Source organism: Phasianus colchicus, chromosome Z (genome assembly GCF_987193195.1).
Source record: "Phasianus colchicus chromosome Z, bPhaCol1.hap1.1, whole genome shotgun sequence".
Lineage (NCBI taxonomy): Eukaryota > Metazoa > Chordata > Aves > Galliformes > Phasianidae > Phasianus > Phasianus colchicus.
In genome coordinates this window covers 91,161,228-91,180,183 of record NC_143476.1, presented here as the reverse complement: position 1 = coordinate 91,180,183, position 18,956 = coordinate 91,161,228, and the positions used below count along the sequence as shown (strand labels likewise).

Genomic DNA, 18,956 nt, shown 5'->3' with positions numbered 1-18,956 from the left:
AGAACGTGTGAAACTCCAGACAGCTTCACAGCAGTCTGTAGTCAGGGAATAGGATTTCCCAGATTACCATATGGGTATTTCTTAATTACCACACTGTCAAAAAGGAGAACTCCACTTCATGTGTATAATCATGCTGTTCTGAAAGTTCCTCTGCACTGCAATAACTGTCACAGTTCAGCTTCTCCTTTCCCTTGGTTGAAGAAAATGAAGTAAACAAACTATGTACATACATATGTAGGCACACAAGCTTGCAGATACATATACATAAATGTATACTTTACATATACATTGCCCAAGTGGCATAAAATTCAGGGACATTTTATTCAAAAATTATTTATACAGGGAGTCCAAAATGGTAACAGCAGAGGTAAATGCCTATCCTATAGATGTAGATATGCAAGAAGTGAAGTTTTTTTTTAATGCAGCCTAGAACATAGTTGGCCTTCCGAGCTGCAAGTGCACACTGCTGGCTCATGTCCATCTTCTCGTCTACCAGGACCACTAAGTTCTTCTCAGACCCCAGGTTTTTCTTAAATGGATACCTAAAAGACATCAAAGTGTACCTTAGAAGTACCATTTTCCTCATATAAATGATAGAGAAAGAAAAGTCTGTGGCAGACATCTCTATCACGTGCCCGGGTGAACCGGATGAGGTTCAATACAGCAAAGTGCAGAGTTTTGCACTTGGGCTGGAGGAATCCCAGGCATCCATACAGACTGGAAGGAGCGGTCCTTGAGAGCAGCCCTGTGGAGAAGGACCTGGGGGTCTTGATAGATGAAAAACTTAATATGAGCCAGCAGTGTGCCCTTGCAGCTTGGAAGACAAATGGTATTCTGGGCTCCATCAAAAGAGGGGTGGCCAGCAGGGATAGGGAGGTGATTGTTCCCCTCTACTCTGCTCTTGTGAGGCCCCATCTAGAGTACTGCGTCCAAGTGTGGAGCCCCAGTACAAAAAAGACAGGGAGCTGTTGGAGAGGGTCCAGAGGAGAGCCACAAAGATGATCAGGGGGCTGCAGCACCTCCCCTACAAAGACAGGCTGAGGGAGCTGGGCTTGTTCAGCCTGGAAAAAAGAAGGCTGCGGGGTGAGCTCATTGCAGCCTTTCAGTACCTAAAGGGAGCCTACAGACAGGAGGGGAATCAACTCTTTGAAAGGGTGGATAACAGCAGGACAAGGGGAAATGGTTTGAAGTTAAGGGAGGGGAGATTTAGGTTGGACGTCAGGGGGAAATTCTTTACAGAGAGAGTGGTGAGGTACTGGAGCAGCTGCCCAGAGAGGCTGTGGATGCCCCGTCCATCCCTGGAGGTGTTCAAGGCCAGATCAGATGGGGTCCTGAGCAGCCTGGTCTAGCATTAGGTGGGAAGGTTGGTGGCCTTGCATGTGGCAGGGGGTTGGAGATTCATGATCCTTGAGGTCCCTTCCAACCCTGGCAATTCTGTGATTCTGTAATCTGACACTCACATCTTATGGCTTGCTTGGTAGCTGATCTTCCTCTCTTCACTGTCCTTCAGCACTATTACCTGTTGCTCTCTTGCTTATTGCATTCTAGAGCAGTCAGGAAAATGCTTCTCAACGTTATCTGTATTTGTTCAAACACAAAAGGAATCTTTTAAATCTGTTATATGAGCCTTTAGATTACTTTAAAGCTGTCATAGACATTCCAACAACCACGTTTTCATCATGTACCAGCTTTCTGAAAGGGAATTTCAGTTTACAGATGCCTAAGTTTGAAGATGTTACAAAGCATGCACGTTTCAGTTACTCTCTGCCACTGGGCATGGTAATGACTGAAAATGATGTGAGTGGTCCCAGTGAGCTTTTTATGCATAGCTGTGCAAAGGCATTACAGATACTGCTACAGTTATTTACAATTTTCTAGGAAAAAAAAAATCACAGACTGCATTTTTATATGAGCATTGCTCTCGTGGCCCTTTCTGGCTTTTCAAACAGTGTAAAGTTTTTGTCTACTCAGTCCAAAAACAGAAACAACCCCTAAGCATTACATAATCAAAAAGCAATGCTTAGAACAGCACAACTAAGGCTTTAAATGTTCAGAATAAGAAGTGTCATGAACATGAACAACCAGTTTTTCTCTACTTACCCCATACACACTTCCATCAACTTTCTTAACCCTATTCTATCTAGAAGAAGAAAGTCTGTCAGTTTCTTAGGCCTGGCTTGTAACTGTAGGTCTGTTTCTAGAGAGACTTGGGCAGGCTGTGTGAATGGGCCATCAGAATCTCCTAAAGTTCAACAAAGGGAAATGCAAAGTCCTTCATCTGGGGTGGAACACATGCACCAGGAGAAGCTGGGGAGCAACCAGATGGAAGGTAGCCCTGCTGCGAATGACTTCAGGTCCTGGTGGACAACAAATTAGTCATAGAACAGCAACAGCTCCCTTGAAGCTAAGGTGTCCAACAGCACCCTAACAGAAGAGCATCACTAGCACGTCAGGGGAGATGATCCTTCCTCTCTACCATCTAAATAATAATCTGTATTCTCTCCCTAGACTAAGCAGGGTAGTGCTCTTGCAATCTGTGGCTTGCACATCCTTCCTAAAGCATAAGTTAGATCATTAGCAGACTCCTTAAACACCAGAGAAAAAGAGTTCTTCAGACTAAAAACTGTCAAAATGCAGTTCTTAGCATTAATTATGACATTAACACATTTAATTTCCAGCAACTTTCTGGCATCAATGCTTAGTAGCCACGAAAACAAACAAACAAACAAACAAACAAAACCTGTGGACGTGCTTCCAGTAAGATCTGTTGATTTTTTTTCTATTATTATTTTTTGTTGTTGTTGCTGTTGACTCGAAGAAAGCAGTAAAAGAAAGCAGTGAACTTTAGTTGCATGTTTTAGAAAAAAAGAAATATTCCATTGTCTGTGGTCTGTTTCAGCCTTGAAACAAAGCAAAAGTTCCAGCCCTCTGGGCAAGACTGTTCTGGTACTTGGAAAGGTTATAATGGTACTAGAGGAGCCGACCAGAAGGAATATGTACTCCAGTCTCAGAGAAGTTTCTTAGTGCAAACTGCTGACAAAGCTACATTTGGAATTATATGCTGGGCTACAAACTGGAGCAGCTGATGTACCAGCACACAGCCCTTGCTGCTCCCTGCTAAGGCAGTAGTGATCACAGAAGGCCCAGAGAAAGCCTGTGATGACTGTGGGTTGAAATGCCCCATGAAATGCCCGGAGCTTACCTGCCATACCCTGCAGACTTGGAGACCTCACTGCAGGGTCTGTTAGTTACTAGGAAACCCACAGAAGTCTTTTTTTTGTAGATGAGTTAATTGCCAGACTGGCTGACTGAAGGATCTTGCTGCCTGCCTTTCTAGGTCCCTCAAGCACTCTTTGTTTTGTTACTCTTTCTTTTTCAAATTAATTTGCTCCATTTTGCCATAGGGAACTGAAAAGCTCTTCCAGACTGAACTAAACTTAGACTGAAACTATTCTTCTATGCTTACCGACCTTTTGTTAGGATCCTGAAATGGAATATGCCATAGGCTACAAGGCATTATTGTACGACTACTTTCTGTTGTTTTTCTAAGCTAGAGATCTAAAGGATATAAAACAAAGAAATAAACAAGGAATGCAGATATCTTAAGAGCAGCTGGACACAATTTCAAGTGTTTCCCTCCCCCTTTTCCCCCCCCAATTGATTATTTTAATTCCTGGTAGTGATGTCAATCCAACGGTACAAGAGAATCGGTATTTTTAGAAGGGATCTCTTATTCAGATACTTTCATTCCCCTGTTGGTTTTGCTGTGAGAGAAACCAGTCACAGCTTGCTGCTGCACTGTAGCCTAGCACTTAAAAAGATTATTTGTATGTAGCATATTCTTCCTTTCTACACTTCTCTGGTCCGGTCTACACATGGGGATAGCAGAGGACGTGACACTTTGCTGGTTCTTTTACATGTTCTCACTGGACTGGGAGAGAACGGTAATTATCTTTCCTTTGTCCCCAGGGGAATCTGTGTCACCAGACCCTGTGCTCTCCATTCACTTATTTATGGATTTAGTCTCTTCTCCTATGGTAGCCATGAAGTTCCTATAATCAGTGTGAAAATCTGGCCCACACTTCTGAACCCTTCCCCAAAGAAGGCAATGGTACCAGAATGGTCCCTGGCTTTTTTCTAACGTTGTATGGGGAACTTGAAGGCAGAGGGAAATCACTGAATGTCAGCGACCTTGTTTTCCATCCTCACAGTTTGAATGCAAAAAAACTAAAAAAAGGGAAGCATGGTTTTCTTAAGAAAATGCTTTATTTTTTTACAGTGTATGTGTAAAGTACATATTTATATATCTCTTATTTATCTATATTTTAGAAAGCATCTCAAAATTCTGTGCTTCTGTGAAAACCAGAACTTTTGGGAGAAGTGCTCAAAATGCTGGGAAAGCAAGCTATGCCTTCAAGCTGTTCTGACTACAGGAGCTCAGTGCCGAGCTCACAGCGTTCCTTCCTGCTAAGGAAACAAAAATCATTTCTAAATTGTTAGAACTTCCTTCAATACTATCCTGCAAATAATGCGTGAATTGAAACAGAGAAAAGAAAGAAAAAAAAAAAAAAAGAGGTCATGGTGTCGCCTTTCTAAAAAGTGCTGAGGAAACCATTGCTTACCATGCTAGTAGCAGAATTCTGAAATATGATGTCTTGTACTGAGAAATTCTGAGCAGGAAGGTAGGTGAGCTTATCTGTATGTTGTGTGCCTTTTCTTGCAACTTCCATTTATCACACTGGTGAAAGAAAAGTGTGCTGTCAGAAAATAGAAGCAGTATTTTTAGAGACCAACTTTGTTTTGTCTCTGTGAGGACGTGCAGAAGTAGTAAAGTCACTTCTTGTATGAAGAATATCTTAAAATGTATAGTTATCTTAAAGAGATAATTAATATTTTGACCCTCTTTTGTTATTTCCTCACTTTCCCTGTGACAGCCTTGAGGATTCTCCTGTGTTACTTCTTTTAGTCCAGGAATCCATGTATGAAGCGTGTTACTTAATTTCAATGACCGTGTTAATTATAGAAGACAAGCAGTTACTGAATCTTGCACCATAATTAATCAACCTGATATTTACTTACTACATTGTTCATACCAGATTAAGCTGTAGTTAGACAAGCAGGACAAGGAAAGTGAGTGACAGAAGCATTATCATGGCACACTGCCTCCTATTGGGAAAGTTCATCTTCCTTCTGAAAGAGACGCCTTCAGGGATCATGTAATTTGAATTCCCTGTGAATTTAGTGTCATCTTAGCTTGACCAGCTCTGGAAGAACATATTAACCTCCCCTTGTGATTTTCAGAAAACCATTCTAATTTAGCAAGTAATTAAGGGTCACATGTAGGATAAGGAGCTGGATAAGCTTGGATTACGCACAGGAAGCTTTGTCTCCAGGGCAACCCGAGCAGAGGGCTGCTGGAGCTGGGGGCAGGCAGAGCTTCCACCCCGCGAATCGGTGCGAGAAGCAAACGCCCGCAGAACTGGTCATCACCGGGATGCTGGGCAGAAAGCTGCGGCCAGCGGGAGCCTTCTGCCGAGCGAGGTCAAGAGAAGTCCAAAACAATGACGCTTGGCAAATCCTGTGTTTTTTTAAAGCCGAAACTGCTTCAATCGTCATCGAGGGATTTTGCTGCGCTCTCACTGTGAGGCTGCCGGCGTCCGTGTAACTGTGGCTGCTAACGCACGCATCCGTGGGCCCCGCTGGGTCGGAGCGATGCCAGCCAGGCAGCCCGGGCTGCACACCGTGCTCAGGTGTAACTCTGTGCTCAGGGAGCTCTCCTCACACAGCAAGCATGGAGAGTTAACGTCACCGGCACGGCCAGGAGATCCCAGCTGCTTGGCTGGACGCTTGGGAGCTATGAAGGGAAAGCAGTGCTTTTCTTTACCCTCTGGGAAATTATCGGGTTTCTGGTTTAAAACTAAGCCCTCTAATTTCAGAAATTCCTTCGTCTCACCCTCTTTTATTTCTATAAGAATAGGAGGCCCGTGCCTGTGATCACTGCGTACCACGTCCTTACAGCCACACAACCCCCTTCTTGGACGCTTCAGGGATGCTGATTCCACCGCTTCCCCGGACAGCCTGCTCCAACCTCACCACTCTTTCTGAGAGGAACGTTTTCCTAATATCCAACCTGAATAGGAGTGGCCTATGAGACATGAAATGCTTTCTCAGTTCAGTTGTACCCTATCGATTTCTTATGATCTCTAAGAGAAATAACCATGGGTGTTTTCCAAAGTTTTCTTTGGAACAAACAAGTGCCCTCTACTGTTTGCTACCATCAGGTGTCATTGTCATACGATGTATTTTAACAGTCAGGCCCATCCCTTGCATCTTGAATGCAGGTACACCTAACCTTATACCATGCATTTTGGAAATGCTCATTCACTGTGGATGTGTAAATGATGTTTGATTTCACCTTTCCTCTGCTATTTTCATGCGTAGCCTTTGCACAGAGGCAGGCTGTTCTGCATCAGACCAGCACTACAGGCACAGGGGGAATTTGCACACTCCACTCTCTCACCTGCCATAAAAAGCAAGTTGTGCTGGAGGTAAGTATTAAAAAGGGTAATAGTCTTCAAAAAAGCACTGGGTTTAAACAATTGCAGATAGAATTCATGCAAAACATTACAGGGAATGTTGTATTTGTTGCAACTGCTGAGCACATAAAGAGAATGTTGACCTGCACAAGCAATTTTGGGAGCCCTGAGCAGGACAGGTCACCCTCAGAATCCCTTCATTTTTGCCTGCTTTCTGTGATAAGCCTTGCTTTGCTTTATTCTCCATATTTCACAGTTCCAACTGAAAGAATCACAATACTGTCTTACTTATTTTTCATGAAGGTTAAAGACTTGAGCAGCGTCGTGATACTTTGTTTGCATGTGAAAATGCCCTACAGACTGAGCTAGGGACAAAGAAGAACAAAGAAGGTTCTTTCTCTGGTTATTTTAATTGTGAAGAATAAAAAGTAACTATAAAATACTTAATGAACTATAATGAAGTTCATCTGGAAAACCCAACATTCACACTGTGTTTATGATTCCCCTGGCCTGGACTAACATCAGAGCCTCTGGAATTGCATATCCTGGTTCAAACATTATGGTGAGGCCATTTTGTTCCAGAAAGGGTCCTGTGGTGTTGCTCTTAGCTGCATGTCTCCCACACAGTGCTGTGGTGCATACTGCCCTATTACACGTGACTGCTGAGTGAGCCCACGGAAAGCTTTCAGATGTGCCAAAAACCACTTGGAGGTTCACTGGTGTTATTTTTTCTTGGTGTGAAACAAATAAAAATATCCCGCCTGACTGAACGCAGCTCAGGCTGCAAAGTAATGTTGGTAATTATCTTCTTATTCATATTGGTGGTTTTAGGCAGTCTGAGAATCCCAGCCCCATTGAAACACTGAGACTTCAGGAAAGCATTTAGCCTAACCTGATTTGCAGTTCAGCACCTGATCCAGCAGATGTACCAGCCAAAACTTTACCAAGGGTAACAAACAAAGCCTGGGGTTAATTTAGATATTTCTCAGATTAAGAGGTGGGAAACATGCAAATAAGGCTATGATGAGGCTTTGTAGCTTCCACAATGGGTATCAGATACTCTTCAGCAAGCCCTTGACTTTCAAAACGATTGCAGGATTTTTCAGCACTTCTGCTGAGGAAATTCTTACTGTTAATGACACGGAAAAAAAAAATTCCAAGAAAAATAATCAAATACTTTACACTGTTCAGAAACATTTAGGTTCCTGTTTACTCACATTCTCACAGTAAACAGGAGGCTAGTTAGCAAAGGTACAGAGATGAGATAAAGGCAAAGCACATCTTTCTCAGAGTCCAGTTCAGGGATGCTATCTCAGATTTAGAAAATAAATAAATAAATAAAAGAGGAGACATCGTATGCTAATTACTATTCCCAGAGCAAAACTAAACCTTAGAAATAATGATTAGTCATCAGCTACAACCTGCTTAGTAGAAGAGGCTAGATTTCAAAAAGATGCATAAATTGGGTGGCTAAGTCCACAGACACAAGAATTAATGAACTGCCGAGGGCTTAACATGTTTCAAAAGTCAAATGACTTAACCTAAGTGTGGCCTAAAGCTGCAGAAACCCCATGGTGGTAATTAATTATAGTTTTAGCTTTCATAAACATCTGCTGGAAACTGGTGGGTGCATCTTACCACACAAGAATCCTTTTTTGGTCACCAAAAGGCAAGTGGAGTGGCACAGCAGTTCAACACTAGTCATACTCTCCTCCCTTCGTGCTTTATTCAGTTTTAGAATTGCAAAGTAACGACATTCAGTCAGCTCTTCCTTCATTCCATTGAGCATTTTAAGTACTGAGCAGAACTGATTTGGAAACATCTGAACTGCTTTGAGCACTAGAAGTCATCAAATTTAGAATCTTCAAAAGCAAATGACCTGAAAGTGAATCATGAAAAACACAGAGGCATCCCCAGCTTTGGACTTCTGGCAAATGGAGCTCTTTTGATCCTCATCACAGCACAACAGGAACCACCCACTGTTCTCAGGAATCACACACTGCTGCTTCTCTTCTACTTAGTGAGCCCTTTTCACCTGTCAGGTGTCTGCCCCATGCTATTTATCTCAGCTCTGCTACGTTCCTGTTATCTCATTTATGTTACTTAACCTTTCTGCCTTCTCCATTGTATTCATCTGCCTCCTGACAACTGACCTTCCTTCAGCAGCTGGGCATGTTTTTAGTTACTTTATTGTTTCTTTAAAGCAATATAGCTGTTAACTGTAACGGATAAGATAATTTAAACAACGATCAGTCCCTAAAGCATTACTTGTTGGATAGAGGACCATCCAAATCACTTTCAGCATAAGAATGTGCACTGCACGCTTTTGCTCTTATATGTGAGCAGGAATGAATTCTCAGCAATGTTGGTACCCCAAGGGATAACTAGTCAGATAACAGCTCTGTTCAGTTTAGTTTCATTAAGACTACTGCCTGAAGCAGAAGCAACACTCAGAGCTCAGAGGAAAACATATGCTCATACCCTGAGACATGCTGACAGCATCCTGGTCACTGGACTGGACTGACAGATGGGATCCAGGGCCGAGGGTGTCAGGGCTCCCAGCTGCAGCAAGCCCCCTGTTACAGCACTGGGTCACTGCAGGAGGGTTCCAGAGCACATCCAGCTCTCCTTTCACTCACCCAGCTCTCCTCTGCTGCTTGCATTCCCTGCAGGCATTACTGATGGCAGTGGCTGTGGGAAAGTGTTTTTTATTTTTTCTATAGCAGGTGCTGTTCCACTGTATTGGGAAATCCCCTTGGAGGTCAGAGATGAGAGATTTATCATCAGTTGGAGGCAGGAGCCACTAGTTTGGACTCACACATGATCTGATCTGGAAGTACCCGAAGCAACAAGTTTCAGAAGAAACAGAAAGATATTTCTGCATTCGCAGGTGCAACGTTAATGAGAAATGTGATTTTTACCACGTGACATCTGCTACTTGCACTTTGCAACCACTAAACTGCTCACCACTTCCAGAGGAAAAGATAAGGCTTTCAGACCCAAACCCACCGAAAGGGGGGGTGGTTCAAGGCACTTTAGACTCCTCATTATCAAAAGGTGAGATATGCCATCCTGTAGGCTGAGGTAAGTGGCTTCTACTTTTCTTGCTCCTCTGGTGTAGTAGGGCTGCGTTTGTCAGCTGTAGGTATCCCTAAGCTGTGGCTGATGAAGCAGCATCCAGAGCAACGAAGTTATCTCCTTGTAGGGTTGGGAACACCAGGAGCTGGAGGAATACTCCAGCTTGCTTGTCTTTGCTTCTTAAGAATAGGATCACCTTCAGAAAATGAAGGTAATTTCTATTTAAATTGGCCTCGCTGTGCACCGATTTGTGGCCATGCTCATTAGGAAGGGAGGGGGTCCGGGAAGCACCTTGCCTAATAGCAGTAAGGCAAAAAGTGAACTGGAGGAGGAAATGGAAAGAGGGTAGAATATGTTTAAGGATTACATCTTGGCACGCACAGCATGTGATTTTACAACCCAAGTCACACTGGCTAGGGGTAAATCAGCAGCTATTAATCCCATGGGAAACAAAGGAAACCCAAGGTACTACCTCCTGCAAGGATTCTGTGAGAACTCAGCAGGTAACCGTGATGAGAGTGCAGATCTCTGCAGGCACAATTATACCTACCATGGAAAACACATGAAGATTTTTCAGTGCATAAATCAGGGGCAGGAGGAAGATATTTGTTTTTGTATTTTAATTAAACGTAAAGGGAACTGAAAGATTTTTTTTAGCTCCGCATCTTTTGGGACCTCCTAAAGCAAAGAGCTGTGCTTTGCTGAGCTTCCATAGATGGATAGCTCTGGGAACAAATGTTGAGAGGAATTAATCCTAACTTCATCCACTAGGAAGTTTCTTTCTTTCCAGCCTTTAAGAAAACCCTGGTTTTCATGACAACAGAAAGAAAAGCAAGTGCCCATGCATAAGAGTGAACAGAATCCTATTTAGAAAGTGAATAGGGGTACAAATTACCCAGCATAAACACACATCCAAGTAACTGTCTGTTTGCAAACTAATTGGTTTTTCTAACTATGGTTACTTATGTAGGCAAAAAAAAAAAAAAAAAGATGAAAGGGGAGACCTTGACTGTTATTTTCTCTTCAGCATAAATAGGCCATCTGAGTTGTCTTAATAAGGGATGTATCATGTTCCTGAACTGACCATACGTTTTATAGTTTTAATTGCTTCTACCACTTTTTTTTTTTTTTCTTTTTTTTCCCAGAGGGATTTTGAAGGGTTTAGAGACTGTGAAAGAAGGGAGAAGAGTTGGCAATGTCGGTATCACATCCTTTGCTGGAGTTCATGTATTGATGTAGGGTTTTACCACACAGCAGTGAAAGTGCTGGCTAAAAAAAACCAATTCACAGATCACAGAGGTATGCAAAATCTACCTTCTAAATGAATTTTTTAATATAATAAAGCCATAGCCATATCATAACTCTCTTTTCCAAACAAGACCTCCTTCCCACTCCAATGAAGTCTAAACAAACTGTATTTAGGTCTTTTCCTAACATAGGATAGCAAACATCAGTTAACATTCAGCCCAATTATGATATCATATTTAATTATAATGTCATATTCAAGGCCAGGCTGAGTGGGCCCCTGACCTGGTGGGGGCAATCAGCCCATGGCAGGAGTTGGAATTGGATGACCTTTAGGGTCCTTGGAGGGGACCTTATGGATGGGCCCAGCCATTCTATGAATCTGTTATATTTACTGTGTTATATTTGCTGTGTGACTGTATGACAACTGCTTGTGTTTAAAATCTTACAGTCACCAAGTACAGAATTCAAAGCGCTGCATGAAAGTCCTTATTTAGGTTCACGTATTTTTGTGACAGGTAAAAGTTGGGAGCACCAAGAAGTGCAGAAGCTCAGCTGAACTTCAGTTAAGTAAGTGCTTTACACACTTGACAGAATTTTTATTCAAGATATAACATATTTAGAGCCGCCCAAGGAAGTCCTCCTTCCTTGGGAGGGGTCTAAGAGATGCCTGGCTACAGCAGAAGGGGACACAATCTAATGTCAGGTTGATGGTTGGACTTGATGAGCGTCAAGGTCCTTACCAACCCAGGTGGTTCTGCGATGGGCCAGCTTCTTCCTGGAACCCAAAGGCATCACATGTACGTAAAAAAACACAGCCTCATGGATACTGAAAGATCATTCTGTGCCACGCATCCACGTAGCCGACATATAAGCAGAATCAGACACGGCAGAAGATTGTGCTCACCATGGACTTTTGCAGCGTCACGTTCAGTAAGCCTGCACGATTATTTTTGCTACTGCTGGGCAACGTCAGCAACAGGGCAGACAGATTCTTCATATTCTTTCTTAGCATAAACCTGTCAGCCATCCCGAAACAAATGAAGAGTCTTTTGGAGAGAGGCGTCCATCGGGTGCCTGCCATGCAGCCGGGCTCTGCCGTGCCTGGCACTGCCCCCTTTTCTCACAACCCTCTCGTTGACATTTACCTAAATTCAGTGCTGTCCCTTCACGTGCTCGTTTATGCCGACAGGAAGGCATGCCTATACATGGCGGTGGGGCTGCTTGAGGTCTGTGGGGTGCTAAGCCCTCATTAACTCCACTCACGCTGTCTTACTCTGCTTGCCAGCGCTTAAGCAGTGCTTTTTTTAAAAAGCAACCAATTAGCACCTCATCAGCTCCAATTAGAGGAGACAAAAGCAGTGTAAAGATAACTCAATGAGAGGGGGTGGCACAACATCATGTAATCTTTTAAGACAGCAGTGAGCATTCACTGGGCGAGCCGCGCTGGGCCTATTCACCTTTTTTACTTCCCTCTGGATGCATTTAAGTCTTTTTTTGCTGGGAAGCCGGGCCTCCCAGGAGTCCCAGAGTCTCTCATTCAGGGCTACCTGTTTACAGCTCACCGAACAGAAGGACCTAAACAATCCTATATTGTACGCCTGTTGCTTCCTTAAACTTAGGCCTCCACAATGGCATGTTTTCAGAAGCTGGGCAGAATAAGTTAAAGGCTGGCTTTATACTCATTAAGTGTTCTCCTTGTACTGTCTTCTAATTACATGGCAGGGCAACAATGTATTTTTTTTCTTCAATGGAGTTCTTTGGAGCAGTTAATTTGGTGCCTATACTAAATGCCCCAAAACATTAATTAGTGTGGAAGGAACCCTAATTTCCTCGGTGGCTTTCCTCTCCATTTACTTCCCTTGTTTTCACATAGGCTTGGATGAGCCTCTATAATGAAATTACCTCATTAATGCCTTTATTCTTGCAGAGTAACTCATTCAAGATCTACCATTTAGTTTTAATTTAATGCTGTCAAAAGCAAAAGGTGCATTCATGTCTTTGATTAGTGCTTTTTTCCCCCTTCTCTAAAGAGTGGACAGATTTAAATTATTAAGATGGCAAGTAGTGAGTTATAATTGGATACAAGCAGCACTTCAGTGAATATTAAATGCTTTCAAAGCCTGGTCTATGTGGTCTGCTGACTATTAACTGTGTCCAGTGAGTAATTTGGTGGGTTTTGAATTAACGGCACCTTAGCCACTGTGAAGCAAATTAAGTTTAATTTTGTTTATAAAAAACAATGAAGCTGCAGTTATCAACATGACGGTCGGTCGTAACAGAGTTCAGTTTTTCCCATTGTCCTGTACTGACCTCATTGCTTGGTTACTTTTGCTAACACAGAGTCTCATCCTGTACGTCACAGTCACGCAAAGTCTAGATGGAGACCTATTTATGTATAGCCAACAAGACGGAGCCTTTCACTTGCAAGAACAACTGGCTTCTTAACACTGTCAGGAAGAAACCACTCCATCCACGCATGACCACGTTTTACCCTTCCTCCACACCTGTGCAATACTTCCCAGCCACCAGACTCTTAACATTTTACAGAGAGGGGGAGAACTTCACCCAGAGCAGAACTGAATAACAAAAGAAAAGAAGAGAGGTACTGGAAAACAGCTGTTGCAGCCTGGGAAAAGCAACGACAACAACAAAGAATGCATTTCCACAGCAACGATTTTCTGTACACAAAATGCAGTGAGGTTTACACAGGAGGTGGTGTGCAGTGGTTGTCCTGCATCTGCACCAGCAGCCTGTACCCTGCATTGCTGCAGTGCAGCCTGCCCTCCCTCTGCGTTTCAGCCTTGTGCCAAAGGGGTCATGGCTAAGGGCAGAAGTGTGACGATGCTAATGTTGCCTCTGCTCTTCTGGGTTATGAGAAGCTGAATCTCAGGCTACTGACGGCTTTCATTAGCGATAGTAGATTTAAATTAAGCTTTGTCCTTATTTTATTTTTAAATAAACAGTTTATGTATTGATAAATTGTTTCTCTAATGATGAGCATTACCAGTTTGTTTTACCCCAGGAAGGAATGTATAAGAACTCTTCAGCAAATAGAAGTCTTTGGATTTTTGGACTAGTGATGTTTCCAAGATACTGGGCTTTCCCTGTGAAGCACACAAGGGAAGTACAGCATCTTTAGGGAGAGGTTTTTTTTCCTCAGTTAGGATTTGGTGTAAAATTTCAGTCTGGCTTTAACTACGTCTCTCCTTCAAGGCTTAAAATACGACAGTACTTTAATCCTTATTTTTATAGATGTAAGTAATTCCTACTGCAGGTTTTTGGTTCACTGGCAGGAACACTCAGGTTTGGATATCGCCCTGTTATCTGACTTCTAACTCTGGGTTTCAGCTAGGCTGCATGAGAGCCCTCTCCTGATACATGGTGTTTTTATGCATGTATGCTTTTCCAGTTCATAGTGCCTGAGACAGAGCAAACAATACAACCGTGGAGAGGATACACAGCCTGCTGCACAGAGTGGCATCAGAGTGTAAGTTTGAAGTATAAAACCTGAAGAAGGCAGCAAAGAGTTTGGGGAACCAGTTCTGATACAGTCCATTGCCAGCTCTGTGGTGTGCCAGATCTCTTATAAATTGCTATTTATCATGGTCCAAGAGTTGTGCAGTGTTAGTGACAGGTCCCAAAGTGAAGCTAGTTCTCTGGCATTGGCTTATTTTGCAGTAAGAACATGCCATAAAGTCCTGTTCTTATTCTAGGTCAGCTCAGAATGGTGGGGGTGGTTTATGAAAAGCTAGTTTCAGTCCAGTCATTGTGAAGATAGTAAATGTTCTTCTGAGCCACATGAAGGCCCCAGTCCAGGTGTTTTTCTCGGTGTAATATATGCTGCCAAATTTGTGTGTTTCTGAACATCTAGCAGCATTCACCGATGGGTTTCCATTAGTCCAGTGACTGAAGCACTTGTTCAAGAAGCAAGATAGCTTGTCCAGTTCTCTTTTAATCTGTAGGAAGTATGCACATTTTAAATCGCCACACCATGTCTTTCTAGGAGAAGGGATAAGGAATGATTCTGGCCTTTCACTTACTGCCTTTGAAGCAGGGCATTGTGCAGAAAGTCAGAAAGGGCAGACAAGACCCTTCAGCTGGGAACTGTTTTGTCTCTGCTCCAAGAAGAGTTCCCATATTTCACGTTTGTGTGAAATACAGTGCTAGAGGCAGGGGTTGGGAGCCTCTTCTAGAAGGTTCATGGCCTTCCTGTAGGATATCATGATTGTAGGAGTCACTCAAAGAGCTTGGCTTCTCTCTCTGGTCCAGGGAATATCAGACAGAGAGAGCAGCTCAAGAGCTTGTTCACCAAGTGAGCTAGTTGCAAGGCAAACCCAGCAATACAACTGCATGGCTACAGATAGTGGCTCTGAGAAAATCTGGGCTTAGTATGAGTGCTGATCCCAAGCCTTATTTGCCACAGCTTGAAGACAATGTAGGACACATAGATGTAACCTCTGATGAGTGCCTATGATCAGGCAGAAGACAGGCACAGGAAAGAAGGTATGATCAGCAGGAATCACAACTGAAAAATATTACAGAAATCAACTGAAGTGACACACTATTTCATTCCTCAGCAGGTATGCAGCAAAAACAAACCTGTGTCTGCAAAGCAGATGCAAGAAGAGAAGCAAGGGAATGGTGTACAAAGGGCAGAAGGCTGGCAGGGCTGTCAGGCAATGGGATGGGCACAGGGCTCTCCAGGGAAGCCCGTGCTGCGCTAAGAAAAAAGCACAGCAGGGTTGGCCTGGTTCTGTCCTTGCTGGCCCACAGTGAGCACCTTGAGGCAGCAGAGCAGGCAGTGCTTCACTGTGCAATGTGTCACATTTGGCAGCTCTTTTGCAGCTGCCATGTGCTTGCACCTTTGGATTGCGGGGCAAAGCAATGCTGCAGGTGAAGGAACTCAGATGGACTTAAAGCAACTGCTTGGACAGGTTACTTTCAAATTCCCTGATGAAATTCTTTATGCCGTGCCCTCCTGTTACTAGTGCTGATGTGCAGGAGGAAGCAGAAAGAGAAGCAGAGAAGGATGAGATGAGATGAAAGGGTCTCAGCCCCTGAATGGAATGAATTGCTCATCTGTTCTTGAGTTCTATGAGGAGACAGCATAAAGCAACTTTAGGGAAGCTCACACAGCCGAGGAGCGCATCTTTGCTATCCGTTTTCAAGGAGTATTCTTAGCGTTGGCAGTAAGTTGCAAACTGGTCAATTAACCGCGCGGTGACAAATGATTGCTTGCCAGAGCTGATAGACTCCAGGCACCGTTAGCGAAACTAATGCTGCCGTGCGGAGACTGCGGTGCGAGAGTGCCCCCTGTTGCTCCAGTGAGACTTGTAAGAGTTCCGAGGGAATCGGTCATATACTGCAGAGAGGCTTCACCGCGATGAAAGGTGGAAAAAATGGCACGTAAGTGGGAGGCTGACAAAGCCAGGAGGGTGTGTGGCAAAGCACTAGAACAGCACAATGAGAACCAAGAGGCATGTGCATCCATAAGCAGAACCTCTTATTACTCTAGCAAAAACGTGGCTGTAAGGTCAATGCATTACTCAGGCATAGTGAGAAGTCTGAAGGGATGGAAAATCTCTGCCCCAGCAGATAAGAGCAAGAGAAATACCACCACGAAGTAACGTGTTTGTGTGCAGCCCACACCTTGCTCCCTGCAGCACAAGAACAGTGTTAGTTAGGCACACGTAAGTACCTCTCTCTGCCTTCCATTTAGCAGGATACCTCTGAAAGACTTCTAACGGCAGTTAACGTCCTGCTTTGGCAAAATCTTTCCTCCTGTTTGCTGGAACCCTGGGCATCATCTGCACTGCATACTTCAGAGAGATTTTATTTCTGCACGTCATCCCTGCACTGTTGAATTCCTTCCGATGACCTGGGGCTATGAGGAACACCTGGTTAAGTCTTTTATTCAGTTTGATCAAAAGAGCACTGACTCAGCCACGCATTTAGCTGAATGAGCGCTTCGCTATGAATAGCACAGATATTTGGACTCAAGTGTATGTTAGCAGCAATCAATTGAAATCTTCATAATGAAGGCCTGTGGGAACTAAAGGTGGATGAAAGAAGAGGAAAAGATGCTTTGTAGGGCAAGGTTAGGATATAAAGACCTGCATCTTGTAAGCAGGTCAGCTGTTCCACACAGAGCCAGCAGCGTGCAGACATTGGTATTCTGCCTCATCCCCCCCATCACTAACAATAAGGTGGTTATGGTGAATGCAGGCTGAAATTCACGTCACATACTGGTGAATGTTGCATAATCATCCAGGACTGGGTACGCCGAGTGACTGCAGGAGAAGAAAGCTAGTGATTAATGCAATACTATGATGGGGAGGGTTTGCGTGCTACCTACATCTATAGATGATGTATTGGCATGTGAAATATAGAGGGGTTATTAGAGGCAGCAAGTGAAAGCAACTGTTCTTCTGACAGCAACAGCAGTGACATTAGTGGAAACTAGCAAGCAATAGGATGATGGTTCCTGTTTTGAAAATACTTAATGCATATTGCTTTTGAAGATATGCTTCAGGGAAGCAGATCAACACCAATGAAGAAAACAGGCAGCAAAAAGCTATCTGATTGAGCTGTCACATGGCCTTATTACTTTGAGAAAAAAATGGGGCTTTCTCCCCAATGTCTACGAGTGCTTTGAGTTTATGGAAACAAAGTTTTTATCACAGAATCTAACAGGGAACCATAGTCAAAACTTAGGAAAAATGCTATAAAAGTAGAATCGTCCAGTGATCTTAGTAGTCTGATTCATTGTAGGAGAATCTCCTGAGATCCAGCAAGTTGAAGAGCAACTGTTTGACCCATATTGTTGATTGCAGTCAAATTGTTTAAAGAAGAATGAACAGGAGCATCTTGGGAGGTGAAGGGACAAGAAAGGAAAGTTTAGGGAGAGAGGGAGAAAGAGAGGGAAAATGTAAGTGCTCTGAGTGACCAAAGTTGTGAAGGGTAGAGAGATTTGTTTGCATATATGAAGGTCTGAGTGGGGATAATGCATACCTTCAGCCATGCCACTGGAGCAGACTGATCAGCTCTTCCCCATGCAGAGTTCATGACTGTGAGAACAAAAACCACTGAGGGATGCAGCACTGCTCTTGGCAACATGAAACACAGGCATTCTCACTGATCTATTGTGGTAACTGATTATAGTTTTTACTAGAAAGGATGCAGATACACTTCATGTTTGTAATTATAGTCAGTAACAGAAGGCTCACCTTTCCCATCATAAGAAATATAGCTTCACCTGTAATCAGATTAAATGACTGACAATTTGGTTTACCTATAAAGACCTCTAGTTCTTAACTCAACCCTCCAGCCATGGCAATTCACCTGCAAAACATTTTATTTAAAGAGGTTCTATCTGCAGTTTTTGTGCATATGGCAAAGAAAAGATGAAAAAAATACATAGCTTATAACTAGAAATATCTATTTGGCTGCAAGGCAGTACTGAATTTGCTGTGCTACTGAGTAAAGACAAAAAGAGTAAAGGTATTTAAGACTTCTGTTTGCAGCACCCACTCTAGAGCATCTCTCAGTAGCGGCGTAGATGTTTTGGCTGATATTAAGGGCCCTATGAACTGCATTTTGGGTGCTGTTCTGCAGAGGAGAAACTGCGATCCCTGGATGAGTGAGTTTGGAGTGAACAGCCAAAAAGACAATCCAGTAAATTTATTGACAGAAATGGGTATCTCCTTAGCTGATGGTCTCCAGGGTGTTCTGGATGAGTCTGGAGGACTCCATGGGAGCCTGAGATGTCTCTGATAAGGTATCTCATGGCAGAAGCAAGAAAGCATGCTGAAGGACAAAGCCAGTAATTGATGTCCTAAATCTCAGAAAGGTCTGAACAGCAACTCACTTTCAGCCAAAAACAAACCCTTGTACAAAATCACAGAATCAAAGAATGGCTTAGGTGGGAGGGAAGCTTAAAGATCACCTCTGCCATGGGTTTGTTGCTAACCACCAGCTCAGGCTGCCCAGGGCTCCATCCAACCTATCCTTGGATGTCTCCAGAGATAGGGCATCCACAGACTCTATGGGCAATCTTTGCCAACTCTTGCCACTCTCTGAGCAAAAAATGTCTTC

General features: G+C 43.4%; 2 long non-coding RNA genes across 2 annotated transcripts; one reads left to right on the top strand and one right to left on the bottom strand.

Annotated features, from left to right (window-relative positions):
* The first annotated feature begins 6,083 nt into the window (after nucleotides 1–6,083).
* LOC116231382 (uncharacterized) lies at nucleotides 6,084–13,314 on the top strand. Its single transcript, XR_016461445.1, has 5 exons — nucleotides 6,084–6,548; nucleotides 9,260–9,620; nucleotides 10,760–10,913; nucleotides 11,378–11,429; nucleotides 13,203–13,314. It is a non-coding gene; the product is annotated as an uncharacterized LOC116231382 (long non-coding RNA).
* Nucleotides 11,213–12,383, bottom strand: LOC116231381 (uncharacterized). Its single transcript, XR_004167444.2, has 3 exons — nucleotides 12,008–12,383; nucleotides 11,767–11,878; nucleotides 11,213–11,637 (listed from the first exon to the last, which is right to left on the bottom strand). It is a non-coding gene; the product is annotated as an uncharacterized LOC116231381 (long non-coding RNA).
* Nucleotides 13,315–18,956: the final 5,642 nt, after the last annotated feature.